The following is a 20,374-nucleotide window of genomic DNA, read 5'->3' on the forward strand; positions in this document are numbered from 1 at the left end:
ATATGGGCCTGGGGGCTCCCTGCGCCAGACCGCTCACTTGACTGGGGAGGTCGGGATGGGGCGGGGGGAGTTTTGTTTTGGGTGTTTTCTCCTTTTTTTAATGGTTTTGGTTTTCTGTTATGCACATGTTGTTTTGCACAATGTGGTTACCCATGTTCCCCCAGCGGTTGAACCTATGCCGTGTTCAGACTGATAGACGGGGAGCTACACTGGCAGGAGAAAGCTGATGGTTGCTTCTTTAGAAGTATTTGTTGCTGTACCACGTTGGGGCTACGGTATCATGGTGGTTCTCTTTTTTCATTGAGGGGCCGGTGGCAGTATAGGGATTTGAATTGTTGTATTGGTAATGTGCACTCCCGTGTCTGCATCTCTCACTCTTGCTGTGTTCAGCCTCTTCCCCCAATTGCTGGGTGTTTCCTCTCCGCTTAGGAGGTAAAGCATAGGAACACCCCTGTCGTGTTTGTGTGTTGCTCTCACTCGAGGGTCAGGAAAGCTCCCACCTTCGAGTGATCTCTTTCTGTGTTCTGTCTTGTCTCTACTCTATTCCCTTTGTACTATTGCTTTTGTGTCTCTAGTCCCTGTGCTTCTCTCCCGCTCTGTACCTGGTGGTCCCAGGACCAGGATTCCCCCGGATCTTCTGCAATCAGTGGCCTACCCTATTGGGGGGCTTCCCGGGCCCTTTCAGTCGACCCGCCGCACCCGACTTGTCGTTACAGCGTGGTTTAGCCGACCGTGCCGGAGCTGCGTATCACCTCCTTTAATGTGCATGGTCTCCGAGTCCCTGAAAAACGTTCATGTTTCCTTGGTGAGCTGTGGCGCTCTAGGACCCAGGTAGCGTTTGTACAGGAAACCCATTTCATGGTGGGGCGTGTTCCGAAATTGGGGAACCATAGATACACAACGTCATACCATGCCCCTTCCCCTGACTCCAAATCTAGGGGGGTGAGCATAGTGCTGGTCAAGTCCCTACCATGGACTTACACGGATCAGTATGCTGACCCAGAGGGACGGATGCTGCTGGCTAAAGGGGCTATACATGGGTGGGTGGTGACCTTAGCCGCAATATATGCCCCCAACTCTTGTTAGATAGACTTCTTGGAATTAGTGTGGTCTAGACTAATGGCATTCGCTGAGGGGCTTTGGGTATTAGGAGGGGATTTTAATCTGGTGCTCGACCCAGCCATGGATTCATCTAGGGGACTCTCCCAGATCACAAATGCTCAGAGGCGACGCATCAAGCGATCAATGTTTGACTTACAGTTAATTGATCCCTGGCGCCTAAATGACCCTACTTGTAGAGACTACACCCACTATTCGGCCCCCCACCAATCCTACTCTAGGATTGACTTTTTCCTGTTACAGCATGCTACACTCCCCCTCGTAACGACGGTCTCCATAGGTACCTCATACCATTCGGACCTGGCATGTTACTTCCGGGAAAACAGCTCCCCGACGCAGGACCCCTTGACCCTATGGGAAGCACATAAGTGTGTGATCAGGGGTACCCTTATCAAACTAGGAGCCAGACCCAAACGCGCGCGAAAGCAGAGAGTAGATGACCGATATGCCCAACTACGGACCCTAGAATTGCGCCACAAGACAGCGCTAGCGGCGGACATGCTGGCATCCCTGGCGAGAACGAGAGCAGAACTCCATGAGCTCCTGATGGACGGAGTAAAGGCCCAGTTGGCCAGATCCCACCGCTCGTTCTATGAGTATGGGAACAAGGCCGGTCGGATTCTGGCCAATGCCCTACGGGACTCTAGGTCTCGAAACTTTATTCTGTCCATCCGCTCGGGCTCGGGGACAGTGACATCACGGTCCTCAGACATAGCGGCCCAATTCCATTTATTCTTCACAGAACTGTATAACTTACACTCTACGTTAGATCCTCCCGCTCAGGCAACACGAGTGTAGGAGATCAGGGAATACCTGGCCTCCTCTGGCACACCGCACCTAGCTGAGTCCGATAGCCGGGCTCTGGAAGCCCTGATTTCCCAAGCAGAGTTTGACTTTGCACTGCGCGACATGAAGCCGGGTAAGGCCCCTGGCCCGGATGGGCTAACCCTAACCTATTATAAGCACTATTGGGAACACTTAGGCGCACACTTTTTATTGGCCTTCAACGCTCTTCTAGAGGGCAGACCCTTGCCGCATGATTCTCTGAGAGCTCACATTACGGTGATACATAAAGAAGGAAAAGACCCTCTGCATTGTGCAAGTTACAGACCCATCTCATTGTTGAATGTGGACCTAAAGATCTTCACCCGCATCCTCGCCTCACGTTTGCTCCCTTTCCTGGCAGACCTTGTTAGCCGCAACCAAGTTGGCTTTGTCCCTGGCCGAGAGGCAAGGGACAACACCATAAGGACTCTCAACGTGATCCACCTGGCCCGTTCCCAGTCACAGCCTCTTCTACTGCTGTCCCTAGACGCGGAGAAGGCTTTTGATAGGGTCTACTGGTCATTTTTGGTGAGACGCTTGCACATATTGGTTTGGGGATTAACATGAGGCGCTGGATCACCGCTCTCTATACCGAGCCAACGACAATGGTCCGGGTCAACGGCGTCCTCTCGGAGCCGTTCTCCATCACGAATGGCACGCGCCAGGGTTGCCCCTTGTCGCCTCTTATCTTTATCCTCACTCTGGAGCCACTCCTCCGGAGGATACAGGCCTCCACGGCCATCCGGGGGCTGGAGGTGCCATCTGGTCACCATAAAGTTGCTGCATATGCAGACGACTTGATGCTCTATGTCTCGCAACCCGAGATCTCGCTGCCTAACGTTATGCGGGAACTGGAGGTATACGGACGACTGGCGAACTTCAAATTGAATTTTGGTAAATCTAAAGCGCTGAATGTCTCCATCCCTGACGCACGCGTGCGTGCCCTCTGGACGGCCTTTCCGTTTCGATGGGCATCCACACATATCAAATACTTGGGGGTGGCTATCCCCGCGGACCTCAGACAGGAGTTTTCCTTAAACCTTACCCTGATACAGAGACGCATTGACCAGGACCTGAAGAACTGGGATCGCCTCACGTTCAAGTGGATGGGTCGCAATAGCATCTTGAAAATGACCATACTACCCAGGTTGCTTTACCTCTTTCAGACGCTGCCAGTTAATGTGCCCGCTGTATTCCTCAAACAGGTCAGGTCCAGCTTCCTGAAATTCTTGTGGGTGAATAAGCGGGCTCGCTTGCGCCACCAGATCCTGTCCAGAAAGGGGGAGGCGGGTGGTTTAGGGTTTCCTGACCCCATGCTGTACTATAAGGCTGCCCATCTATCTGTAGTGCTAGATTGGTGCTGTCACTTTGAAATTAAATTGTGGGTGGCTTTGGAACAGGAGGGATGCCAGATGCCCATGAGGGGCATTCCTTGGATAACCCCAGCCATGCCGTTGTCCTCACGGCCAAACCCGCTTGTTTGTGCCACGATGGGAGCGATATCAAAGACACTCCTGTCCCCGGGATTTACTCCCCCCACATCTCCCTTGACACCGGTGGTAGGGAACCCGGGCTTCCCCCCCGAAATGCAGGGCTCACTGGCCAGAGCCTTGACTTCCGCAGGGGCCACCAGGGTGTGTCACTTCCAGGAGATGGGTCAGTGGAAACAGATAGCCCAGCTGCAGGCAACCACAGATCCCCCAATGTGACTGTGGTGCGCATTGCAGCTGAGGCATTTCCTCTGCTCCTTCTCGGAGGTCTCGGGCCCTAAACGGCAGCTGACTGATTTTGAGTCATTGTGCATGCGGGCAGAGCCGATCAGACACTCCCTGGCGCACTTGGTGAATTGTTTGCTTAGCCCCCCTGACCAGACCCCTCCGTATTTCATTAGACAATGGGCCTCAGATCTGGACCTGACCCTGAGTCCCACGCAGGTGGACACTATGCTATACTTTGCCCTTAAATCCTCTATTTCTAACAAGTACCATGAAGCCGGGTATAAGCTCTTGACCAGGTGGTACAGGGTACCCACGACCCTTCATGTTATGTATCCATCGGTCTCTCAGGTGTGTTGGCGCTGTGAATCAGGGGTGGGCTCCCTACTGCATATCTTTTGGGACTGCCCGAAAGTTCAACCGTTTTGGGTCGACATTGCCTCTGCAATAGAGAAGATCACGGGACACGTGCTGCCCCTCACCCCGTCGGTCTATCTTCTCCAACTGGCCCCGTTTTCTCGGAAGGCATATAAACGCTCGCTGCTGATTCACCTGCTGAACGCAGCTAGAGCCTGCATACCTGCTTTGTGGAGACAAACCCGCTCTCCTTCCATAACTATGTGGATAAGGAGGGTGGAAGAGATTAGACTGATGGAGGATCTAACCTCCAGCTTACAGGAGTCGCAGTCCAGATATGTAGCTACATGGGGAACCTGGGTCCAATTCAGGGGCTCGGATGCTTTCACCACAGTGTGCAGAGAGGACGCGGGAGACTGAGGTGCTGCCCGACCATGCCACCCAATTAGTGGTGGATATGTGGCACTGGGGATGAGAGGGCTGGAGGTCGCCGGGGAGCGGGACTGCAATCTTCACTTTCATTTCTGCTCTTTCTACGTTTCTTTTTGCTTTATGTTTGCGAGTCAGTGTTTGTCTCTGTCTGCCTAGTATGTGATGTAGGGGGGTGACCGTGTTCGGGCTGGCCTCCCATTCAGTGGGGCTGTACCCGACCACCCGCCCCAACTTAGTGTTCCCTTCTTATTTTGTTTTGTGTGTTATTTTGGTTTATTTTTGTACACCATAAAATGCCTCAAGGGCGGGGACAAATATAATTACCTGAACCGATCTTACAACCTGTTATCGAGTTTTATACTATATGTCTCACTGTTTGTTATTTACACATTTTGTGAGACCATGTGGCCTCGCATGTTCTCTCTTTCAATGTACCCCACCCTTTTTGTCCAAAAATAAAGAATTAAAAAAAAAAAAAATTACAGCTGCTTCCTAACTTTTGAGTTTTTTTCTTGTCTAGTGTTGGAGCTGGAAAAGTATCAGTACTTTTAATTGTACAAGTATCTGAACATCCCTAACATTAGGTATGAGTTTCCATCTGACATCTAAAAATGAAAGCCCAAATTAGCATTGCAGCCTGCATCCAGAAAACACCAGATTTGGAGCTTAATCACAGGCAGGAATTGTCAACAGAAATGTGATGTTCAAAGTTTAAGATTAAAAAATTGCTGTCCCATCTCTATGACATCGGATCACGTCCTCAGTGCTTCATTTCAGCTATACCAGTTCTACCTTTCCAGTTTCATCCCTAGTCTTTAGAACAAACCCCATTTTAGCATCATTGCAGGAACATGCAGTTTCTACTTGCACACAGACATGTATATAATATAAGGTTGGATTAAACTATCACATCTAGATAGCTTACATGCTACTTCTTAATGCTTCATACCCTTACATTATTCTTTTTAGAAAGTGTGTTGTATTATCTTCCCTAAATCTTGACACATGAGCAGCGTAATTTACATATATTAACCCCTTTTTTGGCTTAAAATCACTGATATTGATATTTCATAATGATAACAAACTAGCAATATTGACTGTCACAAACCAACCACGTCACCTGGCTTGTATTTGTGGTTCACCATAAATTTATTATTGCAACACACAGGCAAAATAAGATTTATGAAAAGTTATATATAGTTATATTATTTACCAAAGGACAGATTGTGGGAATAAGGAGAACTGGAAGTCATGGGATAGAAGTCAGAGATTAACACTGAATTCTAGGCAAACAGCTAAATACACAGATGAAATACATATTTAAGAACTGTTTTACCTATAAAAGGATTTGTATTTCTGTGCATTCACAGAAGTAACATTTACAGGTGTTTTCCTTTCTCCAGCTTGTGACTGGATAATGAATGGAGTAGCATAAAGGTGCCCATACACTGTACGATTATCGTACTAGAATAGCGGGGAAATTCTGCTATCGTACGATAATCGCAAAGTGTATGGAAGGCGTGCAACCGTTTCTACTGTACGGTCGCACGTCTTCCGTCGAACAAGCAGGCTGGAAAACCCGCCGAGAATCATACAATTCTTGGCGGGTTAGTGGCCTGCTTGTTCGACAACTGCCGAACGGGCCGATGTGCGCACGCGATGATCGCAAGTACGATCTGCCTGTCCAAGATGGGCAAATCGTACGTTTTTTTAAATTACTTTACAACCCTCGCAAGACAAAAGTCTTGCGAGGGTTGTAAAGTGTATGTCCACCTTAAGACTGCTTGCTCATCCTTTGCTACTCTGCTCTCTTTTTTATGTGATTGGTTCTTAGTGCTGATTCTTCTTCTCCCACTCTGAGCTCCGCTGCAGAGGAGATTGCAAGATGCTGATACTAGGTCAAGTTCAAGTACTTACAATGCGTGCATTAAAAAAAAATTACAATTGCATTTAACATTGTGATGTTGAATACAGAACTGCATTTATCTGAGTTCTTTACATTTACACATAGTTCAGCTCTAAAGTTTTCTGCTTGCCTGTGCATTTATCCAAAACCAAGAATCTCTGATTTCCTTTTCCATCTTTTCTTGTGTCTACTGACTCCCTTTCTGTTTCTATGATTTGCATTGATTTTCAAAGGGTATGACATAATAACCATATTGCTCATGTAGGGGCTATAAAACAACAAACAACTATTACATAATAAATGGGAGGATACTGAGGATGTGCTAGTGGGTAGTTATCTCAGTTGCGAGCATGTGACATTATGTAACGTACCCTAAGATGACCTTACACTGCAATGCTCTAATATAGAAAACATAAAAACAAAGGAACAACTTTAAAGGAGAACTATGAGGAGAGTGAAATGCACTTATCCCCAAAGTTACAACCAACATGTGACACTGCAGCTGTCACACGCCAGCTCTATTGATCAAGAATTATGCTATCAGAAACCGCTGATCGCTTAGTTCACGATCTTCTCCCTGCAGAGAGTGGTGACTGTCCAGATGAATTTCTCCCTCCCCTTTCTGTTCCTCCAGCGCTGACTGTCTAGAGAGGCACAGCCAGCTATCAATCAGGCAGCGGGGTGGATCCCGACAATATTGTGGGGATCTTTCCCGGCTGCAGCGTGGCATTAGTAAATGTTCTCCTGTGACCCAAAAGTGAATTAACATAAAAAAAGGTTTGGTCATACTGTAGTTCTCTTTTAAATGGAAGGGAGGAGGGGAAAAGACCACCAAAGAGGGGGTGTGAAGGGGAGAGAGGAATGGAGAAAAATAAGGTGTTTCCCTATAGGTCCAGGGAGGGGAGATAAAGTCAAAAATAGCTAAGGCTAGTTGGCTTTAGACTTTAGAGAGAAGGGCATAGGTTAGATATGGTTCCCAGATTTATTTATTTTTATACACAGTCCCCTTATTTCAGGGGTTCAAATGTAATTGGACAAATTAACACAATCATACATTTTTTTAAAATTTGTAATACTTTGTAGAGAATCGTTGAAGTCTGGAATGCATGGACATCACCAAACGTTGGGTTTCCTCCTTTGTGATGCTTTGCTAGGCCTTTCCTGCAGCTGTCTTTAGTTGTTTCAGAATTCATCCTAATGCCTCTGTCACATCATCAATAAACACTAGTAATCCAGTGCCGTTGAAAGCATGCTCATGCCATCACACTGCCTCCACTGTGTTTTACAGATGATGTGGTATGGTTTGGATTGTGAGCCTTTCCAAGCCTTCCCCATACTTTTTTCTTCCCATCTCTCTGGTACAGCTTGATCTTAGTTTTATTTCTCCAAAGAATGCTGTTCCAGAACTGGGCTCGTTTTTTTTTAGAGTTTTTTTTTGGCAAAGTCTAATCTGGCCTTTCTATTCTTGAGGCTCATGAATGGTTTGCACTTGGAACCATCTGCATTTTCTCTTGTGAAGTCTTCTCTTTATGGTAGACATGAATAATGATTTGTCTACCTCCTGGGGAGTGCTCTTCACTTGGCTGGATGTTGTGAACGGGGTTTTCTTTACCATGGAAAGGATCCTGCGATCATCCACCACTGTTGTTTTCCGTGGACGTCCAGGCCTTTTTGTGTTGAAGAGCTTACCAGTGCATTCTTTTTTTCTCAGAATGTACCAAACTCTTGATTTGGCTACTCCTAAAGTTTCTGCGATCTCCCTGATAGATTTTTTTTTTGCAGCCGAAGCATGGCTTGTTTCATTTGCATTGAGAGCTCCCCTGAATGCATGTGGTGGGTTCACAGCAACAGCTTCCAAATGTGAATGCCATACCTGGAATCCACTCCAGACCTTTTACCTGCTTAATTGATGATGAAATAAGGAAGGAATAGCCCGCACCTGTCCATGAAGCAGCTATTGAGAAAATTGTCCAATTACCTTTGGCCCCTGAAAAAAGAGGGGGCTACAAAGAGCTGTAATTCCTAAACCCTACCTCCAATTCGGATGAGTATACCCTAAACTTAAAGCTGAGAGACCGCACTTTAAGCCCAGATTCTTTAGTTACCTGTAACATGAATTTACTTTGGTAAACAGACAAAATACCAAATCTTGTGTCAGTGTCCAATTTTGTTCCAGGCCTAACTGTATGTCTGTGACGCATGTCTGTGCTTTTCATCTTATGTTCATGTCTTAAGCGAATGTGTGAATGGACAGATCAGCCACCTTGAAGAAATTTTCCTCAATTATCAAATAACCAGCTTGAATAGGGTATCTATTATCCTTAATAACCTTGAGTCGTATTATTGACTGACAGTTATTTTGAGATCTGCAGTGGCAGCTACTCCGTTGCACAATGTAATTCTGAAAGAAAGAAGAAAGTCTTATCTTACATGCTTAAAAATTATGAGGTGCCCAAAAGCATCTACCTTTTTGAACATTACAATTTGAAATAGTTTTACAATGTTTAAAAAAAGTATTTATTTAACCTTATATATTATTTAACAACAACTATATGTCTGCATTGTAAGAACTCCTTATAAAAATAGGGTCTGGTTTATAAAATTTTGAACAGAGACAGATTTTTGTGTGATAATTCTATTACATTAGATTGCTATACAATTTCTGCTTTATTCATTATTTTCATGCAAATGTATTTGTCGCAGCAAATGTATATGGAAATCAGCAGAACAACATACTAATTTACTGCTGCTTTTCAGAGGGCACCAGATTTAAATCAACAGTATCATGAGTGAAACCCCAAGCTGCTCGTAGCTTATAAAGTCTTTAACATTAAGAAAAAAATAAATAAATAAGAAGCTAAGAAGCCATGGCTTTCATACTCTGATTGATGATAGCCCAAAAGCCTGAAACAGCTGTATGCAGTTTGGAATAAATGGCTCTATAATATTAGGCTATATATGCACTATACACAAGTGGTTCTGAAAGTGCATCTGACTGATAAAGCATAAAGCAATGATTTGCATGGCTCCACCCACTGTCCTGAAATGAGGCATAATCCATTTATCTTTGGGATGTGCAAGATATATATACACACACATTGCAGTTTTCCATGCAGAAAGGAAAATTTCAGGAAGGGGTCGATCATGGCTCTCCAGCTATGCTGAAACTACAAATCTCATCATGCTTCTGCCTCTGGGAGTCATGCCTGTGGCTTACAATGCCTTATGGGATTTGTAGTTTCAGCACAGCTGGAGAGCTGAGGTTGCCTACCTCTGTTCTAACCAAATGTTCCTCATTTTGCATTAAAGTAACTGAAAAATTGTGCTCTCTATAATGCTATTACAGGCACCAGTGATGTGGGTCATACTGGACAAGGATATTTTCCTTTCATAAAATACCATCAGAAAAGGTGCAGACTTACATTATTTATAAGCAGAAGAGAAAGGGGTGAAGAAGGGCATATTCTAGTATGACTCCTGGGCTGTGAAAAAGTGGCTATGTAGCAAATCCCTGCTACACTGCAAGGGTTGTAGCACAGTGACAGGGAGAGGGGTTCTTACAATCAAGATACATCACAATATAAGTGATAATTTCTAATATATAGAGTATCACATGCACCAGTATAACATTTCTGAGGAGGCTACAATTCACACTTAAAGTGGAACTCTGGGAACAAGAAATAAAATATGTGTGCCCCTCCCCTCCCCCACATACACTAATGGGGGTATTTAAAGCCAATTTTCTGTGCAAGTGTTGCAATATGCACAAATAACATCCTTTCAAATATATTAATTATAGTTAAAAGAGAATATTCTGTTATTTAACCTGTCATTACATCCTTTCTAGTTTCTTTACATATTCATAGCGGAGCATGTTGTCCATACCTATATGGGTATGCCTTACATTTTTGTACTCATTGGGCAAGGCTACACACAAGGTACCAATACATTTATATATTTTCAAATATAATCATCAAAAAGATACAAATCCTTTAAACAACATGCTTAGGGGATGCCCTAAAGCTACATGTGAAATGCTGTATGATTTAACCCTTTAAAAGTGATTGGTAGTTCTTACTTTATCAAACAACATTCATCACACAAGGGACCAATACATTCATCGTTTTAAAATATAAACAAAGAACAATCGGCATGTAGCTGAAATGAACGAGGACAAGTTTCAATTTAGGGCAAACAGGCAAACACATTGTTAAGGGCAAATAAGGTGTTCAAGGGAATTTGCACTTTGCAGGGGAAGTGTCCGCTTAGTTTAGTGAATGTGGTGAAACAAGCTTTGCTGACTTCCATCACCCAATGTGCAAGGAAAAATACAACTTTTTTTCTTTTCCTGACATGTGGTTGGGTATGCTTTGCAAAGTGACGTTTTACCTCTTTCACCAAACTAAGCGAAACGTCCCCTACAAATTCACTTGCAAAATGAACAGCCAATTTAATAAATTAAGCCTATTGGAACTTACACATTTGTTTTTCATTTGCAAATGAGCCAATACTAACATGTGCACATAACAAAAACATTCGATTTTGTTCATGTACCTCCAAAATGGCGACATTCATACAACAGCATTGTCCCAACAGCAATGTCCCATGTGGACACTCCCAGGCTGACATCATCATGTGCAATGCGGGATCAGCTGTATTTGCCTCTAAATGACCATCCTAGACAAAACAAGCATTTTTTTATGTAAATGCAGGGGGGGGGGGGCACAAATCTTTAATGCAGAATTAAAGACGTAGTCAACCTCTTACATTTTTTTATAAAGCACACACATTAATAAAAGAAAAACATGTTGCACTCATAATCCGTTCATCGCAGGTGTAAAGCACAGGCTCCTGCAGACTCTTCCACCATCCCCAGTTGTGTAGAGATGTATGAATGTATGTTTTGGGGACTTTCTGTTATGGAGAAAGTAATCAATGGACTACAAGTGTGTTGATGTCACCACACTTGTGCTCTTTTGAGATGTATGAGTCCTATTGCCAGGGTGGTTTTTCCATTTGCAAGTCAAGTAAATCAATCTGTAAATGAATGACAAGGTTGTTTTGAGTAACTAGAGCCATGCAGGGAGAAGCACCCCATAATTCCGATAAGAAGGGGGGAGGGTGGTAGTGTGCAGGGCTGGGGAATGCGACCATATTTTATGTTACAACCTAAATATGAGTGTAACATGAAGCATGGTCACAATGCTGGACTTTGCTTTTAAGCCCAGAGCTGGGTTTCAACTGTTCACTTTTTGAGGGACTGCTAGGGACAATCAAGTGTTTTTACCCAGATATACTTGTTATTTCCTCAACCTTGTGGGATATGGTGAATAGGACAGTTTAAAAAAAAACTGGCCAACTTTTACAGTAAAATAAGGTAAATTCAATGTTCCACAAATAGTTAAAATTTTACATAACTAAACTGTCAGAGTATTAACCTCTTCTTTCACAGTTTAGTACAAGTAACTTTTATATTGCAGTAAAGCACATCATTCAATTTCTAACTTACTCCTGGTTCTGAATAGGGCACAATTTCAACCTTTCCGTTTTTGCTCTGAAATAAATAGTTTAAATGATTGAAATGAAGAGATCACATACCTTGATAGAAAACCACAGGAGGATAAAATACAAGATACCTGACAATGGCAAAGACATCTGGCTATCTTTGCACTGTCTTACGCATTTTGTTCAAAGCAAGTGGACTTTTGCCTATGTCCCACTTTTAAAAGTGCCAGCAAATTCAAAATCTCAACAACTTTTCATACTGTAACATCTGTGACACAATCAGGTTGGACAAAAGTAATTATTTTCAACATAACTACAATAATTAATAACAGTAATAATTGTAACCTTTTTTTTTAATAAAAGTCATTATAGAAAGGTCTAAGCTCATAAACACGGGCTATTTCATCTTTTATGCATGTTCTTTTAGCATGATGCTGCTCACCATTAAAGTAACATTAAAGTCAAAAAGTTTTTAAGCAATTTCCAAAGCTTTTTAAATCACCTATAATGGATGCTGTTCTTTGATGTTTAAGGGCCTGTTCACACCATATGCGTTCGGTCTGTGCTGGCCATTTTTTCCAGAACAGCCCAAATGCAAGTCGAGGCAATTTACCTTGTCACGGGTGGGCACAGTTCACATCATTGTCTTGCAGTGGTGTGCAATTGAAACATGTACAGCATGCAGCTGCTGGTGTGAACAAGCCCTTAAAGCTTTGGCTTCCTGCAGAATCAACTGGTCCCCTGAGCACTGGTCTTGATATCCCGTTTTAGAGTGGCTTCTTTCCCTTGCGTGGTTCTATGGAGTCACCCTTGTGTGTGCTAGTAAGCTGTGTGTATCTCCCCAAATACACAGGCACAGCAAGACAACACTCCAATGCTCACTGCTCCCTGCTCCTTCTTCCTCCCTTCTGAAAGCTAGTAGATAAATGGTTGTTGGAGACTGAACTGTTCTTTGTGATTTTGTATTGAACAGGAAGTTCAAGGAAGTGGAGAGCTGGAGCTAACTGTCTGGAAACATACGAGTTTAATATGACTTTAAAGTAAATCTGTACTGTGAGAATATGAAGGATGTCATTGCTGACATCCTGCTAAAAATACTATTTGTCACACTGTCTCTAGATTTAATGCTTTCTGACTATGCCCCAGAAAGAATTGTAGCCACTGGACTAGCAAGAAGGTCAAGACAACATGCAATTTCAGAAGCAATGGAAACCTTCACATTCTACTTCTGTCCATTCTCTCAATATAAGTTTCATTTTAAGAAAACATTATCCATTAACATTTACATTAACATAACATTTACCCATGCAGAAAAACACAGGGTATCTTAACCACTTCAAGGGGGTGTGTTAAACCCCCTTCCTGTCCAGGCCATTTTTCCAGTATTCAGCACTGCAGTATTTTAACTGACAGTTATTCAGTCATGCAACACTGTATTGAAATGAATTTTATATAATTTGTTTGGGGACAGATAGAGTTTTCTTTTGGTGCTATTTAATCAGCACTAAGGTTCTTATTTTTTGCTATAATAAGGAAAAATTACCAAACATTTTGAAAAAAAAACTGTTTCCCCTATAATAAGTTATAAAACATTTATTACTAACCAATTTTTTGGTAAAATTTAAAAGATGGGGTCACGTCGGGTAAATAGACACCAAAAATATCAAGCCTTAAAATTGCGCTGCGAGACCCAAAATTGCCCATAGGCGACAATTTAAAAGCTTTTACCGCTCATCAGTTTAGTGTTATCAGTGAGTGATGGCCTTAGAATTATTGCTCACACTCTGACATTTGCGGTGATATGTAACATGTGCAGCGCAATTGTTGTTTTTGCGTGTTGGTGCACCCGACGTGTATTTACGTGTATATGTGCGTACACGTGGGGGCAGGGAACATAAACATGTTTTGGAGGGGGTTTTTTTACTTTTTTTTTTACACTTAATGTTATTGCTATCACATAGGACGCTAACAACCCCCCTATTGGATAGCAAAGGCACACTGACAGGTCCAACCTACCTAAGAAGTACTGGGGAGAAGCACTCATGACTGCAAGATACCTACAGAACAGACTACCATCAAAAGCCGTTGCAAGCACCCCATTAGAAATGTGGTATGGATCAAAGCCTAGCCTAGGGCACATCAGAGTAATTGGATGTAGAGCTTACGCATATATTCCCAACGAGAAGCGATCCAAATTGGAGAACACAGCCATTGATGGTATTCTGGTGGGCTTTAGTCAATAAAGTAAGGGATATAGAATCCTCCATCCAAAGACTGACAAAGTGACAATAAGTCGCAGCATTTATTTTGATGAAAACCCATCACCAGAAACAATGATCCCGGGGAATTGAGAAGTGAATTTGACAATTGAACTAGCAAAGGAAGCTGAGCAAAGTGAAGTCGCACAGGAGTCAAAACAAGAAGTGGAACTCACAATGGATAAGTCAAGTTCTATGATAAATGTTGCTGAACAACCTGAAATTAGAAGAGCTATGTGGGCAACACAGGGAATACAACCCTGCAGGCTGTCAAATTCTGCTAAGACACATAGCATACTTGAACTAACATTGTGGGAAGACATTTCCCAAATGAAAAAGTACCAAAATGTGAAGTCAAATCAATCAATAAAACCTGGACCCTCAAGCCATTATTGACATTGCTCATCAGAAGAGTGAGGATGCACTCACTAAGCCATTGCCAAAGGATCTTTACAGTCTCGATGTGCATGATTCTCTATGACAGGGCTAAAAATTTCCACTCGCATTTGGCGAGTAAAAATAAAGTGAGGGCGAGTGGAAATTTGTGCTCCAAGTACCGGTCCGCGGACCAACTTAGGCCCGCGAGCCGGTAGTTTGTGGCCCGCACATGCAGGAGCAGCTTCACGGTCTGCATCTGTGTGGGATGCAGACCGCAGAGCAGCTCCTGTCAGCTCTGGCTTCCTTCGGCCGGAGCTCTGACAGTAGTGAGCTCCGGCCGAAGGAAAGAATGTATGTGAGCAGGATGGATCCCTGTTTATCTGGGGGTGATTAGTGAGGTCTGCTGCAGACCTCACTAATCACCCCCAGATAACCAGGGATCCATCCTGCTCACAGCCTCCTCCCTGCAAAGACGTGAACAGGTGATGGGGCTGGGGGGGTTAATAAGGGGGGAGCGTATTATTTTATGTGTGTATTCGTTATGCGATGGTTGTAAGGTCATTAAAATCTTGTACGATCTGCCCATCTTGGACAGGCAGATCGTACTTGCGATCATGCCAAGCCCTGCTTCCGATGATTGCAGTGCAGAGCGGGCAGTGTGCACTTGCGCACACCGGCCCGTGCGGCATTCGTCTTCCGACCACGCCACCAACCCGCCAAGAATCGTACGTTTTTCGGCAGGTTTTCCAGCGTGCGACCTTACAGTGAAAGCGGTCGCACGCTGCCCATACACCTGCCGATTATCATATGATCACCCACAACTATCGTACGATAATCGGCAGGTGTATGGGCACCTTTAGTGTATGTGTATATTAGGCCACATTCACACCTACAGTATATTTCAGGTGTAATTAGAGTTTCCTGTGTCAGGAACTTGCGTTTTCCTTCAGCAGGAATCCCTAATCTGCCGTTTACAACCAACAACTATCATGAGATAAGAATTATCATAAGATTATTTAAGAGGGTGCGTTTAGGGGAGGAGTTAAGGCTGGGACAGGGTAAGGGTTAGGTGAGGCAACTGGTGGCTAGTAACTCTTAAGGCCTGGCTAGTAGTTCAGGACTTGACATTTTGAGCCCTGATCTATGATACACAGGACGTTTTTCTCTATGTTTTCCTCACAATGCCATATTCATACATGTAATGTTCTTTGAAGCAAATAAAACTTAATTCAGTATTCCTCAAGATCTCAATGCTACATCTAAACACATAACCAACATTTCTTTCACCACCACTGCCCCCCTTCCACACTATACAGCTGCTGTGTTGTGAAGAAATCATGCCCTGGGTAAGCCCCAAGTTACTCTAGATAAAGCTTACACAGAGCTGAGAACTCCACTCTTCCATGTTTCATGTGGCCCCCCATTGTACCTCCATACCCAGCAAAGTACCATATACTGTCTTTTCTCCGAGTGGCTGAAGAGAGCAGTGGAAGAGTGAAGGAAAGGTGGACATGAAAGCAAACAGTTTGCCTTGGCCTTGCAGGACAAAGTACGGTTTTCTTTAAATATTTCATTACTGACGTTTACTAAGCCATATGAGCACTTTTGTTTTTTCTGTGGAAGATAAATAGATAGATAGATAGATAGATAGATAGATAGATAGATAGATAGATAGATAGATAGATAGATAGATAGATAGATAGAGATAGTCTGGCCTAACTCCACTCTTTGACTTAAGTAACATGAATGTAACAGCTGACATGCAATACATAACTTAGAAACCTCTTGTGTATTGTCTTAATAGTAACCTATTTATGAATTTGGCAGTATTTCTGTCAATAAATTTACCCTTAAACTGACACATGAAATATTGCATGCATGCCCTCCTTAAGTGAACATACAGAAGGAATCTCATGGCCTGCAGCAAGTGTACTTTTAATATAGGTTTTTTGCTGACCTTGATGGAGTTTGTGAATGTTATTTTCTTAGACAGTATTTAATGGTACAACATACATCTATGATCCAACAATTGCATTAAAAGAAGATATAATATAAATGAACCCTCACCACCAATGAGAGTGCAAGACAAGGAACGAACCACTACAACACTACAACTACAACTATTCATGTCAAGTCCATGTGCTTCTAAAGCTGGCCACACACCTATAGATTATCTGCAGATTTTCTATGGTCAGATGAAAAAAGTGCAACAGATTCATCCATCCACGCTAAACTGTGTGGATGGCGGAATGTCCCGCTGAGATAAGCTTCAGTATCTTGCTAGTCAGCCCCTCTGGCTCTCAAAATACCTGAACAATGCCTTCATCCAATCAGATTGTTCAAGTTTTTTGAGAGCCAGCGGGTCCGACTAGCAAGATACAGGTGAGGTGCAAGACTTTACCCAATCACAGCACAGTGCACTGTGAGAGCCATGATTGGGCAAAGTAATGATGACTTTGCACAATCATGGCTCACACAGCTACGTCCGTTCAGGTGCCGGACAAATGTAAACTGTGGGGATGCTAGCTAGCTGTTACGGCTAGCTTCACCCAATTGTTTATATTTTGCCGGCATCTGTCAGAAGGACATTCTGCAGCGGGAGATCGTCGTGAGCTGTTAAAGTAATGTACAGAAGTGAACTAGTTAATATGTTTTAACTTGTAGAAATCTAACCTTTGTGCTTTTTCGAGTTAATGCAACGGTATGACAAACTCAGGAAGATGGCTTAACCACAGAAGTTACAGTTTCCTGCATACTAACTGGCAGATGTACGAAAGACAGAATTAAGGAAGTTCTCCTCATCCCATGACTGAAGTGATTCAACAGCGAATTACTCAACAGAAGGCTGTCTTATGGAATTGTATAAAACCCAAGATGGGGGGGGCTAAGTTTGAGAGACTTATACTAGATGAGTGAAGGACAGTCCTAAACTCTTTTATTTTCTGTATTAAGTTCTCCCGTGCACGAATAAAACATGTGTCAATCTTTTCAAATATCATCGCCTCGTGTCGATATGCTGAGATTCCATCAACAGAGCGCTTTTTTTTTTTTACTATTTCTATTTTTTTATTTTGTCGAGTCGTCGACTTTATGGACAACGTTGGACGTCGTGATTGACCCTAGGATTACGTCAGTGGATCTATTTTTATTTTTTTTACGATAAAAGCCTTTGTTGTGTTTTTATTTCAATTAAAGGATTTTGTTTCTAAAAGTCTAGACTTTTTATTTAAATTTATTTTAACCCTTTAGTGAATGGGTAGAGGTACAAGTACCACTTACTCATTCACAAGGGGGGCCACATCTTGGTGCCTCTTTATTAACCGCTTGCCGTCTGCCCGTTGTGAAAAAAACAGATGTGCGGCAACGTCCCATGGGCGGGTTGCCATCATTAGACGGTATTTTTTTCCTGCTCGCGCGCGCCCGCTAGCGCGCGTGCACGGCAGAAAAAACACGCTTGTCTTTTACAGCTGTTACTGGCTGTTTCACATACAACTAATCGGTGGCTCTATAGCGATGTTGCGATTTGCCCGCCACCCCTCTGCCCCGTCGCCTGGAGTGCCCCCCTCCTGACCCCTCACCTTCAATCCCAGGATCCACTAGCCCAGCTGCGGCCCAGGACCGGCTCGGGAGGGCGTCAGGAGGTAAGATTGGAGGAAGCTCAGCATCTTCCTCCTTGCTGATCTCCCTCTGTGCTGTGAATGCGGAAGTGATGTGCAATACATCACTTCCGCATTCACCTGTCAGTCATCTGGCTGCTATAGCCAGAGAAAAGAAGCTCATGAAGCAGATCTGTGCTTCATCAGCTTCTTTTGGGGTCCCCAGGTGACATTAGGGGTCCTAGAGTTCTGTAAAGTGACATTAAACCCTCAGATTTTTTAACATAAACCAATACTGTAATGTGTGCCTTACTGTAATCCATGGTTGTTTCCCTTCTCTTTGCTGCTCTTCCTTTTAAATCTGTATCTGTTCTCATGCTGAGAAGAACTTCTGTTTTGCAGCAGACTGCCTTGTCTCTGAAATGGATACATGGTGTATGTGTGTAGGTTTGCAACCTGAGCCAGCACTACAGGAAGAGGCATGAGAAGACATGAGGATTTAAAAGGAAGAGAAGGTACACATTACAGTATTGTTTTATGTTAAAAAATCTGAGGGTTTAATGTCACTTTAATGTCTCCATAAAGAGGACCTGTCAGTGTGTCTTTGCTATTATATAGGGGGATTGTTATCCCACTATGTGATAGCAATGACATTAAGTGTAAAAAAAAATATATATACATAAATAAATAAAAAATAAATAAAAGTTACATATAAAAAAAGTTTAAAAAACCCCCCAAAATCTTTAAGACCCCCACCCCCACGTTTATGCACATATAAACATAAATATGCGTCAGATACGCTAGCGCGGAAAACGACAATTGCGCTACATTTGTTACATATCGCCACAAACGTCGGAGTGAGAGCAATACTTTTAGGGCCATCAGTCACTGATAACACTAAACTGATGAGCGGTAAAAGCTTTTAAAGTGTCGCCTATGGCCAATTTTGGGTAATGTAGTTTCTTTGAGGTTTCGCGTGTGTGCGCAATATTAAGGCTTGATATCTTTGGTGTCTTTTTACCCGATGTGAACCCGTCTTTTATATTTTACCAAAAAATCGGGCAATAATAAATATTTTTTAATTTAATATATGGGAACTGTTTTTTTTTATTTTCTGTAATTTTTCCTTAATATAGTAAAAAATAAAAAACCCCAGTGGGGAATAAATACCACCAAAAGAAAGCTCTATCTGTCCCAAAAAATGGTATAAAACTAATTTCAGTACAGCGTTGCATGACGGAATAAATGTCAAAGTACTGCAGCGCTGAATACTTAAAAATGGCCTGGATGGGAAGGGGGTTTAACACCGCGGACTTCAAGTGATTAAATGTAAATAAGCCTCCCTGCCCGTAACCCCACAACCAACGCCCCAGGGCTTGTGGGGAAGAGGCCCTCGTCCACATCAGCACAAGGTGCTTTTCCAGGGGCAATTCTGGAAAAGCACCATCCTAGTGCAGAGGGCATGTGGCGTGGTATGGCGGGAGGGAGTAGTTGTTCACTCATCCCCCCCTTTCCTGCCCTGTCAGGCCTGTGCTCCGATCAAGGGTCTGGTTAGAAATGTAATGTTTTTTCCATTTTTGCGGTTGGGGTTCCTTCCTAAAATTCCTGCCAGACCTTAAGGGCTTGGTATGACTTTGAGGGGGAACCCCACACACTTTTTTTTTTTTAATGGGATCCCTCCTAACATCCCTATCAGACCTAAATGGTTTGGTATTGTTTGGGCAGGGAAAGCGCATGCTTTTTTTTCCCTTTATAAATGTCATTTTATTCTTTATAAATGTCACTTTTTGCTGCTGCAGGTTCTTTACATTATACAGATGCGCCACTTTACAGGCAGTTTAAGGGGACCCCCCAGGCACGATATTTAAAGGAATTTTTTATTGTTATTATTTCACTTTAAAGGAGAACTATGGGGTAAGTATTTTTCCCCATAGTTCTCCTCAGGGTCACGGGAGGACATAAACTAGTGTCCTCCCGTGACCCAAAGCTCAGTGTACTGAGACCCCCGCAGCCGGAACGGATCCCGACATTAATGTTGAGATCCACCCAGCTACGTTATTGACAGCTGGCTCTGCCTACCTAGAGGCAGAGCCAGCTGTACCCGCCCCCTTCCCGTTCGTTCCTCCAGTCAGCGCAGGAGGATCGGAGCGTGGAGGAGGGAATCCCTGCAGGGAGCCGTGAGTGACAGTCACGGCTCTCTGCAGGGACAGGATTGAGAAGTGAGCGAGCGACAGTATGCGTTCACTCACTTCCCGATCTATTGAGCCGACGTGTGACAGTTTC

The sequence above is a fragment of the Nanorana parkeri genome, unplaced genomic scaffold, assembly GCF_000935625.1.
Source record: "Nanorana parkeri isolate BGI_ZX_2015 unplaced genomic scaffold, ASM93562v1 scaffold1347, whole genome shotgun sequence".
In the NCBI taxonomy this organism is placed as follows: Eukaryota; Metazoa; Chordata; class Amphibia; order Anura; family Dicroglossidae; genus Nanorana; species Nanorana parkeri.